The sequence below is a fragment of the Saccoglossus kowalevskii genome, chromosome 18 (genome assembly GCF_978046115.1).
Source record: "Saccoglossus kowalevskii chromosome 18, keSacKowa6.1, whole genome shotgun sequence".
In the NCBI taxonomy this organism is placed as follows: Eukaryota; Metazoa; Hemichordata; class Enteropneusta; family Harrimaniidae; genus Saccoglossus; species Saccoglossus kowalevskii.
Window position 1 is genome coordinate 30,490,145 of NC_140658.1, and position 13,458 is coordinate 30,503,602.

Genomic DNA, 13,458 nt, shown 5'->3' on the forward strand with positions numbered 1-13,458 from the left:
ATGAGCTACCATCAGCTTCAGAAGTTGTTTTTCTTGGCGGTCGAAAATGGCGGCAAATCAGCAGTAAGCCTAGCTTTACAACATGTCCATGAGTTTGATGTCAATGGTGTGGACGGAGACGGAAAAAGTGCATTACTTCTGGCAATTGAAAACAGAAATATAGGTACGTATCATAAACGCATTATTTGAGATGGATTATTAAACTATTTGCAAATTAGAATAATATAATTAATAAACCGTGAATAGGATTTTTTGAAAAACAAACAAAATTTAATACATGTAATAATATATAATGTAAATTACAATGTTCAAAGGTAAACTGAGTGTTATGCATTTGTACATAAAATAGTGATACAATTGTCTCTGCACAGAGAGTCTGAGGTTAGGAGAATTTGAAATACGTGTTATATATATGCGACTTGATATCACACTCTTCCAAAGGGATTTGGTTTATAACACGATTTAAATCCTACTTTAAGCCAATAAACTTTATGTTGTGTTTTACTTAGTGATGAGCTCATTTGTTAAGTACAGCAGCAAATAGTCTGTTGGTATCCAGAGAGGTAAGAGAGGAGAGAATTTGATTTGCAAGTACTTAATAAATGTTTAACAATTGGTAACTAGTTGACATTGGCTTTTTATTCTATTGACTTAGTTCTTGGGCTAACTGACGACAGACGATAACACACGGAAAACAAAGGAAATGCCAAAACGCGCATGTTTCATACGAATAAACAAATGTGAATATTCATGTTAGAAAATTAAAACAGCATTTTAGATTAAACATTATAATATACATGATATAAATAGTTATTAAGAGACGACGTCAAAAGATCGATGTCGGATAAAAAAACTTATTTGCTTTAGTTTGGGGATAGGGGGTTATGACCTCCAACAGTTTCTATCCTACAAAAACGATTTTATTTTTTCATGAAATCAAAAAAATCTTGGAGTATTTGTAATTCGTTTTTTTCTCTAACCAATCATGGACAAAAATAACAGAAAATGAAAAAAACACATCTAAGACGAGAAAATGGTTTGGTCCGAGTGTAAAGTCTTTGTACACCCACCCAACAAACAACTGCTACACCATACTACTGTCGGATTATCAATTTGTATTTAATGGTGAATGTGGTCTGACGCCATGGTCAATATTCATCAATTAAGTTTCAGTGGGAGATAGGGGGGTTTGGGAAAAAACTAAAGGAATTAAGTTTTTATCCTACATTGAATTTTTGATGTTGTCCCTAATGTGACACAGATGTGAATATTCATGTTAGAAAATAAAAACAGCATTTTAGATTAAACATTATAATATACATGATATAAATATTTATTAATATGACACGGATGTGAATGTTCATGTTAGAAAATAAAAACAGAATTTTAGATTAAACATTATAATATACATGATATAAATAGTTTTTAATGAGACACAGGTGTGAATGTACATGTTAGAAGATAAAGGAGATATTCATCTAGCAGTGACTGCGTTCAAAGTTTACGCTAGTAATATTGTGGCCGCACCTGGCAAATGATAAATGTTAGGCCGCACTTTACAGTACATTTTAGATTATCCATACACTGCAGTTGATCAATGTGTTCAGATAATATTTTGTGACACATTTGTGATCACGTAGACGTAATTAAAACACAACTAGTTCTTAATATATTTGGGATCTGTCTTGCAAATCAAATTTAGCAGTTTTATTGATGTAGAATGACCGGCAAATGCGCCAAATGCAGCAAATGACCCGTTTGTTTCGTAAGTTAAACCCCTTCATAATACAAACAAAACTATGTTTACTAATTTAGCTCAACTGCATATACATTGATATTGTTATGCTTAGTAAGTTATTGTCTTAATTTATATTGTCACTAAATTAACAAATAAACTGTTTATGTTTGTTTTTTGGTGCAGCACATCAAGCACATTAGTTATCAAGCACATTAGTTTTAACACGCATGGCCATATAGAGAAGTGAACTGTCATAAATTGTAACAATCATTACTCGACAGTGTTAAAGTGAAAGTCAAGGCTAACAACATAATACTCCTCGATGGAAGAGCTCGGCAAATGTAAGAACATGCAATTTACAGTTTTTTTTATATCACTTCTCATTCTCTAGATATTCAATTTTTCATCAATTTATGTAGACCGCCATCTTGATTCTTCAGCAAAGGATTATGGGTAAAGTATGACATCATAGAGTCTGTTGTCAGAAATTGAGAAAATGATTTCATCTATAACTTCAAAAGTTGAACTTTAAATTGGCTGAAAGTTTAAAACAGGGTAGCATACATGTACTGGTGCCAAACATGCTTATAAAATAGTTGTCATGGAAACAGAACTGAAAATATTTATTTTTATGTTTTTCTACCAAATGCTCAAATTTCCTTATATTGTAAACAATTCACCGTTGTGAGTAGGTTATATAGGTGATATATTACTTGTTGACCATAAAAAGTGGACAAAAAGTGTCATTCTATATTTCACAACGAAAATAACGATTTTTACTTTTTTAACGTTTTTGGCAATATCTTCCCTTTATGTGTATTTGTAACATTCTAATTTACATTACTATAATCATATACAAGAGTTATATGCGTAACGAAAATTTGAACTAATTCGCATCAGTATTCCCCATGTTATAGATGAAATCATTTTCTCAATTCCTGACAACAGACTCTGTGATGTCATACTTTACCCATGATCCTTTGCTTGAGAATCAAGATGGCTGACTACATAATACTGATGAAATGTTGAATATCTAGAGAATGAAAAGTGATATAAAAAAACTGTAAATTGCATTCTCCTACATTTGTGGAGCTTTTTCTTGGGGTCATTGTGTTGTTTGGCTTGACTTCCCCTTTAAGGCGTGAATATGCCTGATTCTGATGACAAAAATGCAAACTGCGCTTCTTAAATTAATCGCTATAAAAGACTGAATCCAGTCATGCGTCACATCACAATTACAGGAGTGTTCGAGGCTGATTCATTGCAATAAGACGAATAATTTTGTGGCATGAATGGTCTTAATGTAAAGTACGGGTATATATTTCTTTCTTGGGTCATTATATTGTGGGCATACTAGACAACAATTCTCAGGTTCTTCGGAATATAAAATTTCCGATCTGTTTCATCCGTGATGGTTATATGATGATAATCTCAACAGACATAGTACAGACCTTAACTTAGCGTTACCAATCATGGATATTTATTGTTCACAAATAAAAGCTTTTCTTATATACTTGATACTTGTCAAGCTTTGAGTAAATCTGAATGTGCATGCACATTGCGAATTCTCTTCTAGAAAAAATGGCGAAAATAAAACTAACATTGTCGTGCTTGTTATTCTTTGCTGCTGCTTTAACAATTATGATACCAGCAACATATATAAAATAGATAAATAAACGAAACGCATGCATTAGCACAACATACGTGTTACCTTGAGCTAAAAATACAAAAATAAATTAAATACAAACGTGTATATCTTGCATATCGTTTAAATTGCACAATTGTGTAGGGCTTCTTAATGAAATATTTGAGTATTCCTTCCTGCAATATAGTTACAATTTACCAATCATTTCATTTTTTTCCAGGGAGATAACCGAGCTCATTTGGTATTCTATCAGGGGTAAATTCTTCTCTCCGGGGTTCTCCACACTTGCCGGGGGGGGGGAACTCGTCTCGTCTCTCTATCGCGTCCCCTTGAGGTACCGGACCGGGAAAGTCACTTAAACTTTACAGTCAAATAAGACACACACAACGAAATACGTTTCAACTCTCGTCTTAGTCGGTCAATCGAGCACATTATAAGACACAGCGCCCTGGGGAAAAGTCCCCAAGACTATTGCAAGGCTGAACCAAGACTCTCTTAGACTGCATCAACACTCGCACCAAGGCTCTCCAGGACTGCTCTCGACTCTCCAGGACTGAACTCGACTGCCCAGGACTGCGTCTATCGTGGTGTACTCGTCAATACCAACACAAAACTCTCTTTACTCATTTTCAAAACTCTAACCAATTACAAAGCAGTAAAAAAGACTCTAGGGCGTAACCTTCAATCATAAAGCCAATCACACTAAGTACTGAATACATCATATCTTTTGATTAATCGTTCACTACATTAATAACTATGGATACCAACTGTCAGAATGGCGACGGTTATCTGGTAATTAGTTCCAAATCACTGAGCCAAGTTCCGTCCAAAACTTCAAATAGGCCTGCACGATGACAGACATAACACAGCAATTCAGCTAATAATCAACTAATTAAGTCGGTCAACATATACGCAAAAACAAATTCATGACAATTCACCCTTTCACAGAGTAACGTGAGTTCCATTTAAACCCCATTCAAATTTAAACTAACACCTCATTTGTAATTTGCCTTTTCACGGAGTTACATGAGCTTCATTCAAACACTATTCAAATTTAAACAGACAACTCGTTTGGTATTTGCTTTTCTACGGAGTTACACGAGTTTCATTTAAACACCTTTTTTAAATTCTACATCTAGACCAGCAAACACAGGCATTGGTGGGACACCACACGGCTATGTGGGATATTTTGCAGTATCATCTTGCTCCAGCAGCAGGGGCTGCTTCTGTACAGTGGGATGTGGTTTTGGTTGTTTTCACTGGGCACACCTCCACCTCAGTTACGCAGGCTTAACCTCCTCCACCCTCTTTCTTTTGAGGATGGAAGGAGCAGTCTCAGTGCTACGTGATCCCACTGACCAGTTGGTACAGGTGAGACCCGTGAGCCAAGGGCAAGCGAAAAGAACCCCAAGCTGAAAAAAACATAATGACCAAAGCTGGCACCCACTGGCCAGAAGTAGCCAGGAGGCAAGCGTCCTGGCTCTTCCAAGAAGGGAAGAGTGGCCACGTGCCCCCAGGTAAAAGGAAGCAGGTTGTGGTCCCCCTCTTCCTTAGGGATCGACTACAGTGAAAGCAAGTTTGATGCTTCCGCTTGTGACAAGGAGGGATGGGCATATTTTCAGCGGGAAGCAGAGTCTGAACCTATCGACTTCTACAGGCCTTGCAGGGTCTCACCTAGGTGGAGAAGAGATCACCCCTGATGTAGAACCGCCGAACCCATTCATCTCTATTGCACTGATTGAGCCGGTGTATTCTGGCTCAAAGGCAGTGCGTACCTGATCCCTGGACTCTCCAGGTGGTGATACAGGGTTACAAGATCCCGCTGCAATCTCCACACCCCCTGGCATGAGTCTCTGTTCTGGTAATTACGCGACCATCTGATACAGCACACTTTGTTGCAACACCGGGCTCACTTACAGGAACTGTAGAGGCGAGTAACACTCCTAGACCAAGCAAGGGATGCCTTGTCCTGTTGATCAGCAATTAACAACCTCAGAAAGGGGTCCCCTTGGACCCACTCGCCACGGCTATGATTCTGGTAATGGATGCCTCCCTCACAGGTTAGAAAGCACACATATTGGACGAACAAGCCCAATGAATATGGCCCCTGCATTTGGTTCAGGACTACCATATAAACTCGCTCCAACTGAAAGAAATGCACTGATTCGGAGGGACAACAAAGTGGTAGTCTTCTAAAGCAACAATGAGGAGGGACCAGATCTCCATCATTGTCAAAGCAAATTCACCTGGAATACAATGTAAAGCTAGTCGCACACCACCTTCAAGGGGCGAGGAATAGTCAAGCGGATGCCCTCTTGTGGCGGCTCTGTCTCCCGAATGTGGAGTGGCGGTGGGACAGTCAAAGGTTAGATCTATTCACCACACCCCAGAATGCCAAGCTCCCAATGTACACAACTCTTCTGCCGACTACGGGAGCCTGGGCCAGGAACGCTTAGTCGACCCTGGGGACCCACATGGATGTGTACGCCTTTCCTTCCTGTCCACTATTCACCAGGTATTGGAGAAACTTTGACTAGAGCTCACCTGCACTTTTACGCAGGTGGCGCTCAACAGGCCAAGCAAGGTCTGGTTTCCATTACTGTTGAAAATGTTAGTCGAAACATCAGCTGGACAGTACACTGTCTTTGAGCCCAGAAGGATACCACTTACACGCATCAAGGCTCTCAGTTGATGCACTCAGGTTTTTTTCTGAGTGGGCTGCCAACGTCCTGGCCAGGGCAAACAGGGATCCCACCAACACAGCCTATGCCTTGAAATAATGAGCGTACACTGATTGGTGTAGTGGAAGGGAGATCCACGCCATCCCTCTGTTGGCCAGGCAGCTGAATTTTCGTCCATCTGTTTGACGAAATGGTATTGTCGTTTCAGCGATCGTTGGCTACAGATCAGCCTTGTCACCCACCATTGAGAATTTTCTGGGGACGAGGCTGGCAGGTTGTCCTACTATTAAGAGACTGTTTACTGCTTAATCTGAGACTTGTCGATTGTTTTGTCCGCTCTAAGCAGGCCGCCCTTTGAGCCTCACCGATTGGCAACACTCAAATATTTGACGTGGAAAAAAGTCTTCCTACTATCCTTTGCCTCAGGTAGGCTTCAGGCTTAACTAGGGGCCCGGTTCTTCTTGGAAACGTGTGCCGCCTTTATGGACAATCAAGTCGTGCTAAAGACACGAATCCGGTTCCTTGCCAAGAATCAAATCACAGGACGTGATCCACAACCGATCATCATTTGCCGGCTGGCAACATTGTCAACCTGGAGGATCAGGTGGAGTTGCTGCTGTGCCCGGTTTGAGCGCTGAGTTGCTATGAGAGTTATACTAATGAGTTGAGGCATGACAACAAACACATGTTTATGTGTTATGGCCAGGGTAAGCAGTACAGACCAGCCTCCCCGAATTCCATTGCCAGGTAGATAACTGCGACCAGGTTCAATGTTTTTAACATTTGGCTTCTTCGAGACAGGGTTTACAGAGACACAAATTACGAGCGCATGAAGTCCATGCAATTGCTAACTTTTGCTAACGTTAGGTGCCCCCTCAAACATGTGCTGAGGGCAGGCTTCTTGAGAACGCAAAATGTCTTTACCACTTCTACCTAAGAGATACCCAATCCATTGAGGAGGGTCTTTTTAGAAGGGTCCCGTCGTAGCGGGTCAGGCTTTGGTTACTGACCCAGCCCAGACGACCTCAGGGAGCCCTGCGAATAGGAGATATATTTGTATTGCTACAGATTTGTACTAAGAGGTTTCTCCCATCAGCGCTCCCTGGAACTTTCCAGGTCTCGCTTTCGACCTATGCCCTCACACAGAACTGTTTTGGTCTTTTCTTTTGAAAGCTAGTTACCCAAGAATTTGGGTCTAGTGTTCTTGGGCATACCGAACCCCGTCACCGATCAGCATTTTGCTTTGTTCTGTGGACGGCACTGGCAAAGTAAGACACCGTTTCGTCACTGGACTTAACTAGATGGTAGTCATATTAGAGGACTGGACTGGGACAACCTTTCATCTTTTTCTGTTCGCTCGGAAATCTCGCCACTTAGCGGTGTCTGACTCTGCCTACAGTTAAAAAATAGTCATTTTGACTGACTGAAGACTATTGTGGATAGTTGAACATAGTGAATTTAGGCGAAGGGTTTTCAACCTGCCTATTCACATAGTTTATACCCACCATAGATTCCGAGTCCCCCGACTTAGTCCTTGGTGAGGAAAAAGAGAACCAGATTGAAGATAAAGGCAATATGGCGGCGCCTCATTGCCACGGTCACGTGGTTCGTGACGTGATGAAAAATCTTGAGGTCATGGGGCTTCCCCTGACCTAGATTTCATTTTCCGTCATTGGCTGAATCGCAAATTAATTCCTACAGTTCAAAATAGTCATTTTGAAAACACTCTCCCTAATTTGAGCTCATTCAAACATTATTCAAACACCTCATTTGGTACACGTGTTTTATTCATACATTTTTCAAATTCAAAATGCCACATTTTTGGTATTTGCGTTCTCAGAGTTACACGTACTTCATTCAAATATGACCAAGAGTTTGGACATTTGTTTGTTATTTACAAATATTTACAATTAAACCGATATCTCATTTGGTATTATTTGCCTATCACTGAGACTACCATTTAAACAGCATTCACATTTTAATAACACACACGTCATTTTTAAACACACACGTCGTTTTTAAACACACGCCATTTTTAAAAACACACACGCCATTTCTAATCACACGCGTCGTTTTTAAAAACACACACGTCATTTTTTTAACACGCACGTCGTTTTTAAACACACGCCATTTTTAAAAACACACAGGTCATTTTAAACATACACGTCGTTTTAAAACACACATGTCGTTTTTAAACACACGCATCGTTTTTACACACACGTTATGTTTTTAAACACACATTATTTTTAAAATACACATAATTGTAAAACACACACGTCATTTTAAGACACACAACATTTTTAATTCACACGTCATTTTTAAAACACACGTTTTTTAAAACACCCACGCCATTTAATATACACACATGATTTTTTAAAGCACGTACAATTAAAACGCATAGTCACGCCGTTTTTTAAAATGCACACATCATTTTAAAACACACACCACGACCTCCAATACGTACGTAATTTTGAATTATTAGTACGTTTTCTTCTAGTATACACAAAATAATAAATTTACATGTTTGATGACAGGATGACAATGTACCTGATTGTTTTAGTACCTGCAATAACAAACACTGCATATGTGTATTAGAGTTTGTATTTTTTCACCGAATGAATACTGTACACTGTATTGAATAAGCAATATAAAACATTTACGGAAAATAATAACCCAATTTTGTTCTCAACAAGTCGCATCAAAAGTCAAAGCTGAATAATTTCATGTTTTTGTCCACATTACAACATAAATGGACACTATATTTTAAGTACACAATAGTGTGTTTTGGACAACTACATTGCGATCTTTACATCTCGCAATTTAAAGTTTAATTATTAAATGCATTTGTATAATTAAAGTTAATTAAACAAGACACTGTCATGAAATTAAACAAGGTCACATGACTTTTATTATGTTTACCTCATCGTTTATTTCAAACTTGTACACACTAGAATCCTGTAAGAACAGGAAACAGCACGGGAAAAATGGGTGTACGAGGGCGTAGACCGAAACAACGCTTTGATGCCATTGGCGTCACCTACCTATAAACTAGCTACTTCATTTCACTGTAGAAGACAAAGTCAGCACCCCCAATAAACAATTTTTCATCATCTGCTGAAACTGGCAACTCAGAACCGAGGACCACACCATGGTTAAAATAACTATACCTCCTCCACAACAACACTGAAGCCGTCGGGCCAGTCACTTTATGGTTTGCAGATCACATGAAATCAAAGATTGGCTTGTCAGAAATCACTGACCAAGTTTTACTTTCAAGGCTAAGAAAAAAGTGTTACCTGGAACTCGGTGTTGGCTTCAGGGCATTCTATGATTTTTCGTGTTAGATCATGAATAATTATAAGTTAATCTTTATGTAGACCTTACGTTATACGGCCCACCTGCCATAATTTCAGTATGCAAACTGTATGAAAACAATAACCACAAATTCCGAAAAATTAGCCTCTCAAGATGGCAACGTATTTGCCATTTTGCCCAGGGCTCCTGTAATCTTGTACCTTATTCCCTGGGATTCGCTTGCTACGCTTTAAGTTCCGCATGACACTAATGACACAGGAAATGATATTGAAAATAAAAAAATGGAGAAAAAAGATCGATGTATTTTCGCTTTAAATAGCATCTACTCCACACAAAGAATTTTCTAGAATCTTTCGTCTTTGTTTTTTTTTATGCAGAGATTATACAGATACTTTCAGAACATCCATCCGTGCAGATGGGGGACGTCCTCTTACGAGCTGTTAATTTGCAGATTCCATCAGCGGTGAAAGCTATGTGTAATAGCTTAAAACAGCGTAACCTGGTTCCGGTGAGTACATTATAATAGATAATTAAAACATGGATATAAAATTGTCCTAATAAAGAAAAACGCGATATTATATTTAATGGTTTCTTACGGTTCGTCATAAGTGTAAGGTTCGGTTTCTAAAGCGCATGTGATTACGAAAGCGTTAGTTCAGCACATTTTACGCTTCCACTGTTATTGGCACTGCATATGCATATACATTACGATCACTTCAATGTTGAGTTGTAACTTCATAACAGGCAGACATTAATATAAATATATATCAAGCTTCCTGTATTGTTCGTTATGATATTTGAGCGCGTAATACCTCACCTGATGACGCAATTATGACACTCCAACCAATTGTGTCAAAATTCTAACCAACTTTTCGACATTCGAGGCAATGTATACGACTTTGTTACGAACATTTTCAACTTCTTGAGCGATTTTTCAAACCAACACCTCATTTACAAATTCCCATACCACTTTTACGACGTATCAAACATGTGTCATATTCAAACGGATGATTTGGTCTTCAACAGAACTTTTTCGACTCCACACTCGTTATTTATTACAAATTTTAGTACTTTTACACACACATCGACTATATCGACCGCCATCACCACATGACTTACAATGTGACCAGAGGCAAATGCGTATGTAAATAACAAATTGCAAATTTATGTGTCGCTCCAATGACATATAGTTTGTAGTATTTTTTTTACAATAAATCTGATATAACATTTGGTGAGACTATGAGGTTATTACGAGGATACCTCAAAGTATGCACGAAGACAGTACAGTATCGACCGACGCGCAGCGGAGTTCAATGCGCGGCGTACTGTCTGAGTGCATACTTTGAGGTATCCTCGTAATAACTTTATTATTATACATATTTTTCTTCCAAGGACACACCATGGGAATGCCGAAATCCAAAAAGTTTAGAAAAGAATCAGCGAACTTCTTTGTGTGGAGTCCGGTCAAACCCTGGTGACAGCCATGCTTGTTTTTATTACGTCCGTAATCATTCCATATTTGGAATTCGCATTTCCTTATACGGTACGATGAAAATACCCCGTAAAATACCACAAAATTGCGGCACGCTGTAACTTATGGCGTTACGGTGACAGATGTATAATAATGATATATATATATTTACTGTTATCTTGGCACATGGCTTCATGCATAACGTTATAACAATGGGGTCCTGAAACTGTTACGTGGATATTATTAGATGACTTCAACTTATGAAAACTGCGTAAAATGTAAATGTTCAAATTTCAATAATATAGCGCGTCTGAATATTAGCGTTTGTTTCGATTTCATATTTGAGTTTTGCTCGAATTTCACGTGATCATGCGCGCGGAATGACGTAATAATTCAGTAGAGGAGGGAATCCTTGCTCAAAACAAGATTTTATTGTTTTGGGTGCTAGCGCTCGAAAACCGACAACTACTGCTTTTTGCTATAACATACCTTGTCTTTAGTATCAGCCGCGAATAGCCTCTAATTACTACACGTGACTAATTTGCATCGTTACTCATAGCTGTTGATACTTGTTCGTGCAATAATGTTATTTTGGACAAATATGCACAACCATTACATTCAATAATAATTAATTATTAATATGTACGGTGTCACTTCAGATGTTCACAAGTTCAGATGTCATATGAAGTCAGTATCAAAATATTCAGTAAGACTGTAGCTATTATTACTGCAGTACATATGTCAAATATACGACGAAGCTTGATTTACTGGAATATTCACATTAGGGTATCAACCCACGAATGTTACTACATGGTCGCTCAAATAACATAATTCCACATAACGGGTTTCTTCGATGTTACCCGTGTATTACGAGTGAGGATGTATTTTCTTCTTTTGTCTGTATGCGTATTCTAAAGGAAGCATGTTAGATTTATTGTAGCTATCTTAGGCTAGATCATTTCACTTTCGATGCCGTGTTGATCCAAATACAGTATTTGAGAATTAATCGTCGACCATCATGCACCACGAAAGGCAACGATTATTATAATGCATGTGTGAAAAACGATAATATAGTCTTTGCCTGTGTTTGTGTGTGCCATCATAACCAGCATTCGCGACGAACTACTTTGTCTTTTTTCTACTAGCATATTCACCTAAAATAACGGACAATAACTTTATAATAAACTTATTTATTTTATTTATAAATTTATTGCTAGAAATTATTGACGAGGGTGTCCCTGGAACGCTGGCGAGACCATGAAATGACGTGAGTGGTACAGCGGATGACGTTCAGCTTTGAGCGCATTACTTGGATGCTCACGGCGCAAATTGAATATAAATCAATGTTGTAAATTATCGTGAATTAACGTCAAATAACAATAACCAATGAATTGGACTCATAATATGCGGCACTTCAATCAATAACAAGTTTAAAATTATGTGACCCACATTTGTGTCTTCCACAGGAAGGGCTTTACGCCCGCTGTGTGAATGGCGACTTCCATCCAGATATAACACCCATCGTCCTAGCAGCGCAGTTCAACGACTATCAGATCCTGACAACTTTAGTTGAATTTGGAGCGAGAATCGACGATGTTGATGAGTTCGAGTTTCGAACGGAAAAATTTACGTTAGAGCACTCCATCGGCACCATAGGCTGTATACAGCGCCATCAGCAGTCAGGTTTACATCGCCCTGACCAGCGAGGACCCACTGATGCGCGCCTTCGAGTTATGCAGCCGGCTGCGCGTTCTAAGCGAGACGCACTTCGAGTATCGCTTTCACTTCGAGGAAATGGTCACCAGATGTGAGAAGTTTACAGCCAGTTTACGTGAGAAACACGGAGGAGCAGAGGATTGTCTTTACCCACGGGACGCATGATGATTTTACTGGCGATTTTAAAGAGCCACTGAAAGTAAAGGCGGCTATCAAGTACGAACAGAAACAGGTATTACAGAATTTTTTGTTAAATAAGAGGGGAGGCAAGGGGGGTAGCTGGTACGGTTTTACGGGAAATAAAAAGGGCTTTTCACAATTTACGAAGAAAAAAAGGACGTTTTTACAGTTTACAGTGTTAACAAATGGAACATTGAATGGTCCGAAGAGCTCTCCAACTCAAATTCTCCACCATTGCTGCGCCGTGTGAAGAAACGCATGCGCATATTACCCTCGGTTAGAGGGCCTTTTACGTCTTGACATTCAATTTTGTAGTGAATTCTGTCATCTAGTCGTTTTACAGTTTCTAAAATGTAATTTCCCTGGATTATTCTTTACGATTTTTTTTATTTGGATGTGAATTTTTGTACGTACGAGAAAAATGACACATTTTTACAGTGAACGAAAAAAATATTTGATTGATTACGTTGTACGTCTAGCCTGTGATTACAGAATTACGGAATTTATTTTTTTTCTATTTACGTTGTACGAACAAAAAAATATTGCAATTACGTTGAACGAAAATAACCCTTGCCCCCCTCAAATAAATAATAATATTTTAAGGTTAAACATTGTACATTATTTAAGCAAGTTGAAAACTTAAAATCCACATGCCAAATTTGGTCGTCGCGAAAATCACATTTTAAGACTTTCGAAAGTACTCACTATGTTT

At 38.6% G+C, this 13,458-nt stretch overlaps 1 pseudogene; it reads left to right on the top strand.

Moving 5' to 3' along the window:
- LOC144360000 (short transient receptor potential channel 4-like) overlaps positions 1 to 13,458 on the top strand; it is a 41,913-nt pseudogene continuing 28,455 nt past the window's right edge.